Raw genomic sequence first — 11,920 nt, 5'->3', positions numbered from 1 at the left:
ATCAGATAGTAAATAGATTTGCAATGCTTTTGCGCCCCTTTCTCCCCTTTTCAGTTCTGTATCTTATCCAAGAGTTGTGACAAAAATCATGGTTGGGGATGCTCAGTGTTTTCTCCTTTGTTCCCCTCCCTGTCATATTGAAGTAGAAAGTCCTTACAAGAAGCTGCTGCTGATAGGAAGTTCTGAGTAAGTGACAAAATAGCTAGAGTTGGCTCTGTGCCCTCTGTTTCAGCAACCACCTCTCTTGAATTGAGTTAGAATAGGTAGAAACTGTCAAAATAGCAGGATCCACAACTAACATTACTTGTGAGAACAGAGACCAAAACACTCTAAACTAGTGACTATTTCTTTATGCACCTGTACCTCTCACTTTATAACACAAGTGTCAACTTGAAGAATCAAAGTCTAAGTTGAAAATGCATTTATTTTTAAAGCACTTAAGGAGAGAACTGCTTGGGGAAGGCAGAATGCTTTGGGCATCATTCCCTTTTTATAGTTTAATCTCCAACTCTGCATTTGGATATGGCATTTATTCTTTGTATTGCCTACGTTCACAAACTGCAGGTCATAATAGAACTAAAGATTTTCAACTTGCCATGTCCAGCCACAGCTTCAGGATGGAAGTACCTTTTTTTAAAATCCTGGAATGATCTTGCTAAGTTTCTAATAAGTTGCTTTTTAAAAAAAATATTCTAAGATACCTGTTCTTTAGAATGCTCTCCTCCTCTGCTGGTATTGGGTCTATTAAGCCTTTGCTGAAGACTTACAATTGCTTTTAGGCCTTTCCTGTACAAATACAGTTATTCTTTAGATGATTACTTTTTAATTTATTATAATTTAATTGTGGAGAGCTACTTTGGTGTAGTGGTTAAGACATCAGACTATGAACTGGGAGACTGTGAATGTTATTTTGCCATAGGCTCAAAGCCTTGGGCCCGTCACTGTCCAATGACTGACCTTGGGTCTGTCGCACTCTCAGCCTTAAGAAGGAAACAGTGGCAAACCACTTCTGAAAAACCTTGTCAAGGAAACTGCAGAGACTAATCCAGGCAATCATCAGGAGTCAAAAAATGACTCAAAGGCACCCAAGCTATTTTGAGAAAATTGCATGGGAAAACAGCATAGTTAAAATAAATAAATACTGGGCTGTCATGAAATTCAACTGCCTGAATTTAGGAAAAAAGCATATTAAAATGTCCTTGGGGGATAACCACCCTATCTGAGAAGATTCATCTTGCCTTTGGTGACTTTTTATTAAGGATTAATGTCTGCATTTAAGTTCCAGATGTACAGACATCCATAAATTATTCTAGCTTCCGTAATGCTCATGGGGTGTTTGTAAAGATATTACAGATCTTTACACATCTTGATGATAGATTGACTTTTTCATTTTTTACAAGAAAGGCTGTGGCAGGAAGATGAATTAGCAACTGATCTTTGGGAGTCCAGTCATAATCAATTTTCCAGAGTTTTGGGACAATTGATTTCAGTTATCTCAAACTGTTTGCTCACACAGAGAATGAGATCAACATGGGATATACAGCGCATTGTCAGTAGGCATAGTGTGCTCATACATCACTTCTTTGGTATTATGTTTCCTTGAAGATTTAATTTATAAAGATACATTCAGTTTTAAATTGCATGTGCCCAGCTTTATTTCCAAAAATGTATGTGAGCTTTATATGCTCTGCATCTGACTGAAAAATCCATCCAAAGTGTAGCCCTGCTTACTAGCTGTCTTGAATCTTCTGAGCAAGCTGGGGTAATTCCCAATGAATCCTTGTTTCCATTTTATCAAAAACTTGAGAGAGCAGCGCTATGCTTGGGAAGGAATTGGTGTAGAAAACAGCCTATATTTATGTGAGCCAGTGAGGAACTCTATATGCAATGGGTTGTAGCACTATCTTCTTGTTTATGCCAGAAAGATGAAGGGGGATAAGCATCCATAAATGGGGTATACTTTTGAAGCCCTGAATTTACATGCTTGATAATACAATTTTTCCATTGCTGCTTCTTCTAATAGTTGTCTGGATATTTTGTCTATTTGACAAGGTTGGCAAAGTGCAGTGTGCTGAAATATCTTCACTAGCCCATTGATCTTTACTGAAAGGAAGTTTTAAACAAAAGTTATTTTGTTTAGGCAATTTATTTGAAACTAATTTATTTATATGTTTGAATAAATGTTTAATTTATGGATGTACATATTTATGAATCTAGATTTAGTTCTAATCAACAAATGTTTAGTAAGGAAGTGATTTCTTTTATGATGTCTACCACATACAGCATAACAAAGAGAATAATTACCGTGTTTCTCCTAAAATATGACCTACCCCAAAAATAAGCCCTAGCCCAATTTTCATACTTGTGCCTAATATAAGCCCTACTCCCAAAATGAGCCCTAGTTAAGCTCCGCCCACAATCTGGTTCTACAAAATGAGATGAGGCGCAAGGTAGGGCAAGGGTGGGGTGTGGAACTGCCCCATGCACCCTGCCCCTGCTTAACTTAGGATCTCCACAGCCAGGCCTCCTACGCCCTGACACCTGTTGCGCCATTGCCTGACTTCTGCAGCTGCTTGCAGCTGGATGCCACATGACACATTGCGCTGGTGCCACCTCTCATGGCGAGACTCATCGCGCCAGTGCCACTGCTCGCATGCACAACAGCACAACATGCCATGCAGCCTCCTGCCACAAGCAGCGCCCCGGCAAAATGGGCCACGTGGTGCATGGCTGCGAGAGGCTGCAGAAGTCGGGCAGGTGTTGGGGCATGGGAGACATGGCTGCGGTGATCCTAAGATAAATGGGTAACACTTCCCCTGAAAATTAGACCTGGTGCTTATTTTGGGGACAAAAAGAAAAGACAGGGTATTATTTTTGGGGAAACATGGTAAAATAATTTTATCAGATATGTGCAATTTTATCTTTATGAATATTATTTTGAGCATTGGGTGCATTTTGAGTGGTAGTTGCTATCATTTCATCCTTTTTTAAGCTGGCAGTACCATGGTTGGAGAACCTGTGACTCTCCAGATGTTGCCGACCTACAGCTTCCAGCAACTCTAGCTAGCCTTGTTGTCAGTTTTTTAGTTCAGTAGCATCAGAAGACAATAGATTCCCTAGGCCTGCGCTAAATTTAACCCCAAGGCTTACAGACCCAGCATGAGAGATGAGCCTGTTATGTTGCTCCAGTGGCCTTACTGTAGAACAGTTGTATACATTTTAAAGATACTTTGACTTTCACTTGTTGGAATCATATTTAATGCTCTTGCTTGCCTAAGCATTTCCAGACGACCTTTAAAATTGAATTAAATTTGCAATCTAGTTTCTCTCTCTTTGCTGTATTGCTTGTTTGGTTTCAATTTTATGTGTGTTTACACTTTGTTGTGCTAAGAAATTAATGAAAGGCATTTTGGAATACGTTTATTGAAGAAAAATTGGCACAGAACATTTTAATTTTGAGACCAGAGGAGCAATATAGCATCTTCTAGGGCAGGGCTGTCAAACCCGTGGCCCATGTGCCAGATGTGTCACGTGCTGGCCACACCCACGCCTGATTTAGCAAAGGGGGGAAAAGTTGTGATATGTGACAATGTGAATTTGACACCCGTTCCAGGGGTAAAGGTATGGTGTATACGTAAAGTATATTTCACTGGTCCATTCTTTTTTCCCATCATGCATTTCACTATCCTTTTGCAGGCTTCTGTTCATAAATAGGAAAGCTTTATGAACTCATTCATCAGGCTGCCTTGGCAATAGTGCTCCCAGCAATTTTAAAAAAGTTTTATATACATTTCTACAATACTGTACAGGGACATTTTACAGATTTAAGTTGCAATGATATTGTTTAAATTTTTGTTAGGAAATCATATTTGAAGTCATAGGGTTGGGATATGAGTATAATTTCAATGTATTTGGGGAATGGGCAGTTTTTTTTAAAAAAAACAATATATTTGCAACATTTTAATACTAATTTTATATCAGTCTTCTAATATTGCTTACTGCACCTACCAATTAATCTGAATTGTCTAATCCAAAATATTCATATATTAAAACTGTAATTTCCTACTGTATTTTTTAAATGAAAACCTATTTCAGTTCTCCAAGCAGGCAAAATATATCAACAAGAGGAAGCGTTTTCTCTATATTTATTTTATGTCTCCTGTTGTATTTTATTATACTGCTTAATGTTTTTCCTATGTTTGTCAATGTTCAGCTATTAGAAATTAAATGCTGAATTAATTAAACCTGCAGTTTAACTTTGGAGAAAATAACACCTTTATAAATAAATTCCAAATGAAAAAAAAATGCCCATGAGAAACTTAGGCCTCATTAGCTATGATTTAATTATTTTTACCTTTCTGTCCCCCAAATGTTATGACAGGCACCTTTTTGGTGTAACATTTACTTATTAATAAAGAAAAATTGTGAAAAACCAACATTTGTTTGTCAGAATTCTTTTTCTAATATTTTGCACAACTTCTTACCCCTTGATGTGCTATAAAAATGTTTTATCTAGGCTATTTATGCCTTTTTCTCTTTCTTCTTTCACTGATACATCTGGATTGTACCTTTCTCCTCTGACAATTTGGTATGATCTCTGAAACCGTACTATTACACATGGGAGGTGGTAAATAGGTGAACCTGGATAGTATACTTTTCTGTCTGTGTCTATGGGAGAGAAACATATGGGACTGGCTAACTTCTAAGCCAGTAGTGGATCTTTGCTCCTAGTGGTGCCCACCATAGAATACAGCAGAATATGGTTCAAAAATTGAACTGTTTTAATACAATTGTCTCTTTAATACACTTTTTAGTTCCAGCACAACTTGGACAATGATACCAACAGTCAGTAGTATTAATTATACCTGCAATTTAATTTCACTTTGGACTTAGTATATCTTTATAAACAAATTCCAAATATAACAACATAGGAAATGGGTTATCTGCGTCTTAATTGATCCTATTAGGAATGCATCCTGTTGCTGTCTCATTCTTTAGAGATTTCGCATTTAACTGTGCAGGAAAGAATAAGCACTGATGTGGAACAGAATTTAATCTGATTTATCAATCTTCATTCATGCTCTAACCTATGCTCTATGACATCACTATCTCCTGCTGTTTGTGTAAAAATAATTTTCCATTTGAGAGATGAAACAGTAGATTACTTCCAGTCTCAGATCATTATTCTGCAGTGAGGGTTGGCAAGCTGCCTCTGATTCCTGAGAATTGCTGTAGATGTCTGGCATAAAGTACATCTTCCTCAATATAATAAATCTGTTCTATCTGTTTGAATCCTAATGTCCAGAGCGTATGTCTAGCTCTATCTCATTTTACTTTTATGTTCACTTTAGTTCATTTTCACTTTCCCAGATTCATGCAACAGATACATCATTCTCAGTCACGGAGGAAACGCCAGTCACATGAGGGATGTGACTTATCCAGTTATCCTAGGACCGAGTCTACCAACAAAAGAAGTCCCGCCTCTTCCTGTATCCAGTTTTTCAACTCGGTCCGGTGGAGGACAGTCGTTTTAGCTCTCTCTTCAAACTCCACGTGGGAGAGCTTTTTTGGCCATTGTTTCCTAATTTCTACCTATTTTGTTTCGTTCTGCTTAAATTGCAAGAAAAGCGGCTAAACTTAATTGAAATCAGCTGGGGAGCGCTAGAAGCGTTCCGGCAGCTGTGAGCAGCCCTGCGGCAGCGCGCACGTGCGTAAGCACCGCCGCACCTATTTACAGCAGTTTTCGGTGATTTTGGGGCGTTTGGAGAGTTTCCTTGCCTCCTGCTGCTGTTGGAGCATTGTGGCTGCAGATTTGTGGCGCAAAGGCTTTTCCGCGCCTAATTTTGCCGCGCCTTTAAGCCATTTGGCTAGCGGCCATTTCCAGCCTCCTGTTTATCCATCCTGGCTTCTGGATTCTTCTCTGCTTCTCTCCTGGCGCAGTGAGTTACCTGAACCACCAATTATCCCCTGTGGGTGGATATTTTTAGGGGTGATTCCCTCCTTTGGCATTCATTTCTGAGCTGTAAAAGTAAATTCCTGCTCCAAAATGGCGGATGCTAGGGGCAATAAATCCCAGAGCAAAGGAAAAAGGGGCCATACTTCTGATCCTAAGGAAGGTTCCTCAGGGGACCCTGTTCCTTCCAAGGCAGCCAGAGTTGCTACTAGATCCACTCTTTCCAAGAGTGCTAATCCTGCTGCATCATCAAGGGAAGAGACCAGGAGGCATAAGGCCATGGAAAAGGCCTTTCAAAAAGCTGCTTCAGAGACCTCTAGAGTTTCATCTTCTGCTGTGGGGCCTTCTAAATCATCTGCCCTCCCCACTTCTAATATGGCTGTTCCCCCTTCTCAAATTCAGATTGAACATGATTTTTCTCCTGATCAGTCTACTCTGGGTGAGCATGTGGCTGCTGATGCTTCTTCTGTATTTCCTGCTGCTAGGCCTCTATCTCCAATTGTGTCTATTCAAGCCCCTCCAGGAAAAGAACCCCCTGAGGCTCCAGCTCAATCCAGCAATCAAGGGGCTGAGGCTCCTTTGTGTTTAACTCCTGCCCTAGCTGAACTTATTTCAGTATCAACTAGGCAAGGTATTGCTGAAGGCCTGCAGCAAAGGGCTTCTTCTGAGGTCTCCAGTTATGTGAGTCAGCAGAGTTGTTCTGTGAGGGCCCAGGCTGTTGCTGATCCTGTGCAATGCGAGGAAAGGGTGGATTCCCAGGAAAATGCAAGTCAAGGTTCCCTATCTGAAGGGGAAATTGCCCCGGATCAAGATCTCTCGGATGATGAAGGTCTGGAACCAGACCAGCCTTCCTTCATTGGGCTTTTCAAAACTCAGTTATTCAGATCCTTATTATATAAAGCTCAAAATGTTACTGCACTGGGAAGTTCTTCTGCTCCTTCCACTCAAAGGGAGGCTTCTACATCTTCATCTCAGCATCCCTCTTCCTCATTATTATTTCAGGAACCTTCCATTTGTGCAGAGGTGGTTCCAGCTCCCAAGCTGTTTTCTGATGTGATCCAAAGACAGTGGTCTTCTCCTAGTTCTGGCCCTGTTCCTAATGGTCTAGATAAAAGATTTTATAATATGGCTTCTGATTTTGCTAACATCCTTCAAGTTCCTTCTGTAGATGCGCCTGTCATGGCTCTCTCTTCTGCATCCCCTCTTGCTGGCCCGTCAGAGGAATCCCTGCGCCCTGAAGACAAGAAGTTTGAGCACTCCTTGGTCAAGGACCACCAGGCCTCAGCTTGGTCCATTCAGGCCTCCTCGGCCGCTTCCTTTTTTAACAGAGCTTCCATCCTTTGGCTTCGCCAACTGCAGGAAAGGCTGCCTTCTTCTGATGTACGATCTCATCAGGACATCAACAAGATCGTAGCTGCTGTTGAGTTCTCTGCTGATGCTACTCTGAATGCTGCCAGGTTTTCAGCGAAGGCTATCGGGGCTTCAGTCACTTCACGACGGCTTCTGTGGCTTCGTCAGTGGCAGGCGGATGTCCGCAACAAGTGGAGGCTTGCATCGGCTCCCTTCTCAGGGAACAACCTCTTCGGCTCCGCATTGGATCCACTTCTCATTGAGACGAAGGATCATCGCAAGATTCTGCCCTCCTTATCGAGGAGATCTGATCCTCGTCAGCAGACTTCCTTTCGAGCCCATTCCTTTTGCTCTGACTTCTCTTCCTTCCAGTCCAGGCCTCAGCGGTACTCTCAGCCCAGGGGTGGACAACAGCAGGATTTCCAGGTCAGGCAGGGGTCCCGTTTCCCTTCCCGCAGGCCCTTCAGGGGAGGTAGGGGCCGCCCCTTCCATAGATCCCGTTAGTTCTCCCTTACCTATCCCTGACTCCTTAATTGGAGGTTGGTTAGCATCCTTTGCTGACCAATGGGATATTTCAGTTTCAGATCCTTGGATTAGACGTATGATTAGATTTGGTTTGACCCTTGAGTTCTCTTCTGTTTCTCCTAGCTTGTTTGTCAGGTGCCCTGTCTCCCATGTCAGGACCAAGCGGGTTCTGCTAGATGAGGCCATTCAACATCTTTTGGAGATTAGGGCTGTTCAATGTGTTCCCCAAGGGGAAGTAGGCCAGGGTTTTTACTCTCGTTTGTTTCTAGTTCCCAAGGCTTCAGGAGGCTGGAGGGCCATATTGGATCTTAAATCCTTGAACAAATATATAGTTTATCATCGGTTAAGATGGAATCCCTCCAGACCATTCTCCTTTCTATCCGTCCAGGTGATTTTTTGTCCTCCATCGACTTGACGGAGGCATATCTTCATGTGCCCATATTTCCGGAACATCGGAAATACCTCCGTTTTTGTTATCAGGGTAGGCATTATTAGTATAGAGCCCTTCCCTTTGGCCTTTCCTCGGCTCCCAGGGTCTTTACGAAGATCATGGCTGCCTTATTGGGCCATATGAGATCTTTTCCTGTTAGAGTTTTGTTTTATCTAGATGATATTCTTATTTTGTCTAGTTCTGAGGTTTGGGGTAATGAGGATGTTCAGGTCACCCTTCAAACCCTGCAGTCCCATGGTTTTTTGGTTAATCGTTCCAAGAGCAACCTAGTTCCTTCCACGTGCATCCAGCATTTGGGGGCTGTTATTGATACTGTCAGGTTGCAGGTTTCCCTTTCACAAGAACGTCAGGACAGTATTGTTGAACTGGCAGGTCAGGTTAAGGCTTCGCGCTCTTTTTCCCTCCTAGGTCTTTCCCGCTTGTTAGGGAAGATGGTATCTGCCTTCGGGATCACGCCCTGGTCTCGGTTTCATAGCCGGGAACTTCAGTTGTTTTTACTTCTGTTTCAACGGTCTCGCAGGAGCACTTCAGTGGCCAGAGTTCTCTTGACCCCAGCAGTTCTTCGGTCCTTGGCCTGATGGACCTCTCCGGCTCTTGCTCGGGGGTGCCTGTTCAGAGTTCCTCAGCGTGTGAGCATCACCACGGACGCGAGCCTCTTCGGATGGGGGGCTCACCTGGGGTCTCATCTGGCTCAAGGGCAGTGGTCGGTTCAGGAGAGGGGACTTCACATCAACATCTTGGAGCTCAGAGCCATCTTCCGGGCCCTTCGCAAGTTTGCGCCTCTCCTTCGGGGTCTGGATGTATTGATCAGAACAGACAATGTAGCTGCCAAAGCCCACATCAACCGGCAAGGAGGGACACGCTCCAAGGCTCTGATGAGGGAAGCCTCCCGTCTCTTCAGGTGGGCGGAGAGTCACTTGGCATCCATTCACGCCTCTCACATCTCAGGGTCATCGAATGTACAGGCGGACGCCCTCAGTCGCTCAGTGGTGGACCAGACGGAGTGGAGCCTCAATCCACTTCTGTTCCAGGACATCGTGCATCGCTTTGGTCTTCCAGCAGTAGACCTCTTTGCGTCCGAATCCAACCGCCAGCTCCCGAGGTTTTACACGAGGTTTCCTGTCCAGGGGGCCGAGGCTGTGGACGCCTTGATCAGCCCGTGGCCTTGTGGTCTTCTTCTCTATGCTTTCCCACCTCTTCCCCTCATCTCCAGGGTCATCAGGAAGCTGTTGCAGGAACAAGCCGAGCTCGTCCTCCTGGCACCCTTCTGGCCCAGGCAACCGTGGTTTGCGGATCTGATGGCTCTCTCCGTCGCTCCCCATTGGCAGATTCTGGCCGACAAGATCTCTCTGTGGCAAGGCCGCCTAGCTCATCCAGATCCTCAGTGGCTCCGGCTGACCGCTTGGAGGTTGAGCGGTTCCTCCTGTCCTCGGCCAGAGTCCCTTCAGAAATAATATCTACAATCCAGGCCTCTCGTCGCGGGTCAACAAACCGTATTTACAATGCCACTTGGATGGCCTTCTCTGCCTGGTGTCGACGTAAGAAGGTTCTTCCTACTGCTGCTTCCATTCTTGACATTCTAGGATTTCTTCAGGATGGCTTCAAGTCGGGACTCTCTCCCAATACTCTCCGGAGGCAAATCTCTGCCATCTCTTCTATCTTCACCTGCGGCACTGCTGAGTCTGTGTCCACTCACTCTCTCATTTGTTCATTCCTCAGAGGCGCTGCCAATCTATGTCCTCCGGCCGTTCATCGGTTTCCGACCTGGGACCTGAATAAGGTTCTATCGGCTCTTACTGGTTCTCCCTTTGAGCCTCTCCGGGAAGTCTCGCTGAAGTTTTTGTCTTTTAAGGTAGCCTTTCTCGTAGTGATCACCTCGGCTCGGAGAATCTCGGAGTTGGCTGCTCTCTCAGTTCGTCAGGATCTCTGTATTCTTCATGCTGATCGAGTAGTTTTGCGATTGGATCCAGCTTTTATTCCGAAGATCAATACAGCCTTCCATCGCTCCCAAGAGATAATTCTCCCCAACTTCTGCCCTTCCCCCCATCATCGCCTGGAGAAGGTGTGGTACAAGCTTGATGTTCGTCGGGCTCTCAAGATTTATATCTCCAGGACTTCTTCTTTTCGTCATTCTGAGGCTCTTTTTGTGTCTTTCCAACCCCAGTCCATGGGGTCAAAGGTTTCTTCCACTATCTTGTGTCGGTGGCTCAGGGCTTCCATTTCCTTAGCTTACGAAGCTCAATCATTGCCATCATTGCCAGTGCCTCATGGTGTTACAGCCCACTCTACCAGGAGCACAGTTACTTCGGCTGCCTGGTCTACCCAAGCTTCTCTCGAGGAGGTCTGTCAAGCTGCTACATGGACGTCTCTGTCTCCATTTATCCGGCATTACCGGTTGGATGTTTATGCATTGGTGGAAGCTTCCTTTGGGCGACGTGTGCTGCAGCGGGTATCCTCCCAGGATCAAGAGCGGTGCCGGCCTTCTCCCTCCCAATAGGTACATGGGCTTTGGTATATCCGTCGTAACCGGCGTTTCCTCCGTGACTGAGAATGGGCGTTGGTCTTACCTGATACGCCGCTTCTAGTCACTAGGAAATGCCGGTCACCCCCTCCCGATTGGTCCGGCACCTCTCATGCTGGATTTTGGCTGTTGAAGGACGGGGGTGGGGCCTGGGGATTTTTTACTTCTCTTTTATCTTTACAGACAAGACAGTCTACCGTTCGTCCTAGTCTCAAACTGGATACAGGAAGAGGCGGGACTTCTTTTGTTGGTAGACGGTCCTAGGATAACTGGATAAGTCACATCCCTCATGTGACCGGCGTTTCCTAGTGACTAGAAGCGGCCTATCAGGTAAGACCAATGCCCATTCACACCAGGAAGACAAAATTTGTAATAGTTCCTTGGTTTACTATTTACTGTTACTAGAGATAGTCCTCAACTTACAACTGCAATGAAGCTTGCCCATTACAGTCACAAGTCATTAAGCGCACCCATGTGATCACCTTGCTCAATCACCCCAGTGCCTGCTCTCCCCATTACAGTCATTAAGTGACTGATTGCTAATAAACCACAGGGTGCCTCGAGGGTAGGGAGACCCTGGGAGACCTAGCCCATGTCAATACTGCTATACTTTCCCAGCTTACACATGGCCTGCCTCAGGCCTCCCAAGGCCTTCTCCACTCTCTTAGGCACCTCATTCTTGCTTACGTCCCCATGATCATGTTCAAGAAGACGTCCCATCCCCCCATGAGCTTCTTTATGTAGTATGGAGGCATCAATTTTCCTGCACGTGATCTCCGGCTTAAGCAGGCTGTATGTGTGCATCCATTTTTTTTTTCATAGTAATCCGGATACTACAATAGGCATGGACCAACCACACAGATTATGAGAATCTAATCAGTGGGTGAGATTGGGTGAGAATAAGAGTTGGAGGGTTGGGGCAATAAGTTGCATGTGTAGAGGAGGGGAGCACAGGGAAGGGAACAAGAGGGTAACTTACTGGCTGCTGAGTTACTGTTTAGATAGGGAATGGCTGTTTCCTTTTGCAATTAGTTGCAAAAATATATTTAATAAACTATCATAGTCCCAAACAGGCAAAGTTTAGACTCAATCGGAGTCTTCAACAATAGTCTGTTGTTGA

Source organism: Pantherophis guttatus, chromosome 3 (assembly GCF_059756535.1).
Source record: "Pantherophis guttatus breed Tessera chromosome 3, ASM5975653v1, whole genome shotgun sequence".
NCBI lineage: Eukaryota > Metazoa > Chordata > Lepidosauria > Squamata > Colubridae > Pantherophis > Pantherophis guttatus.
Note: the sequence above shows the minus strand (reverse complement) of the source record.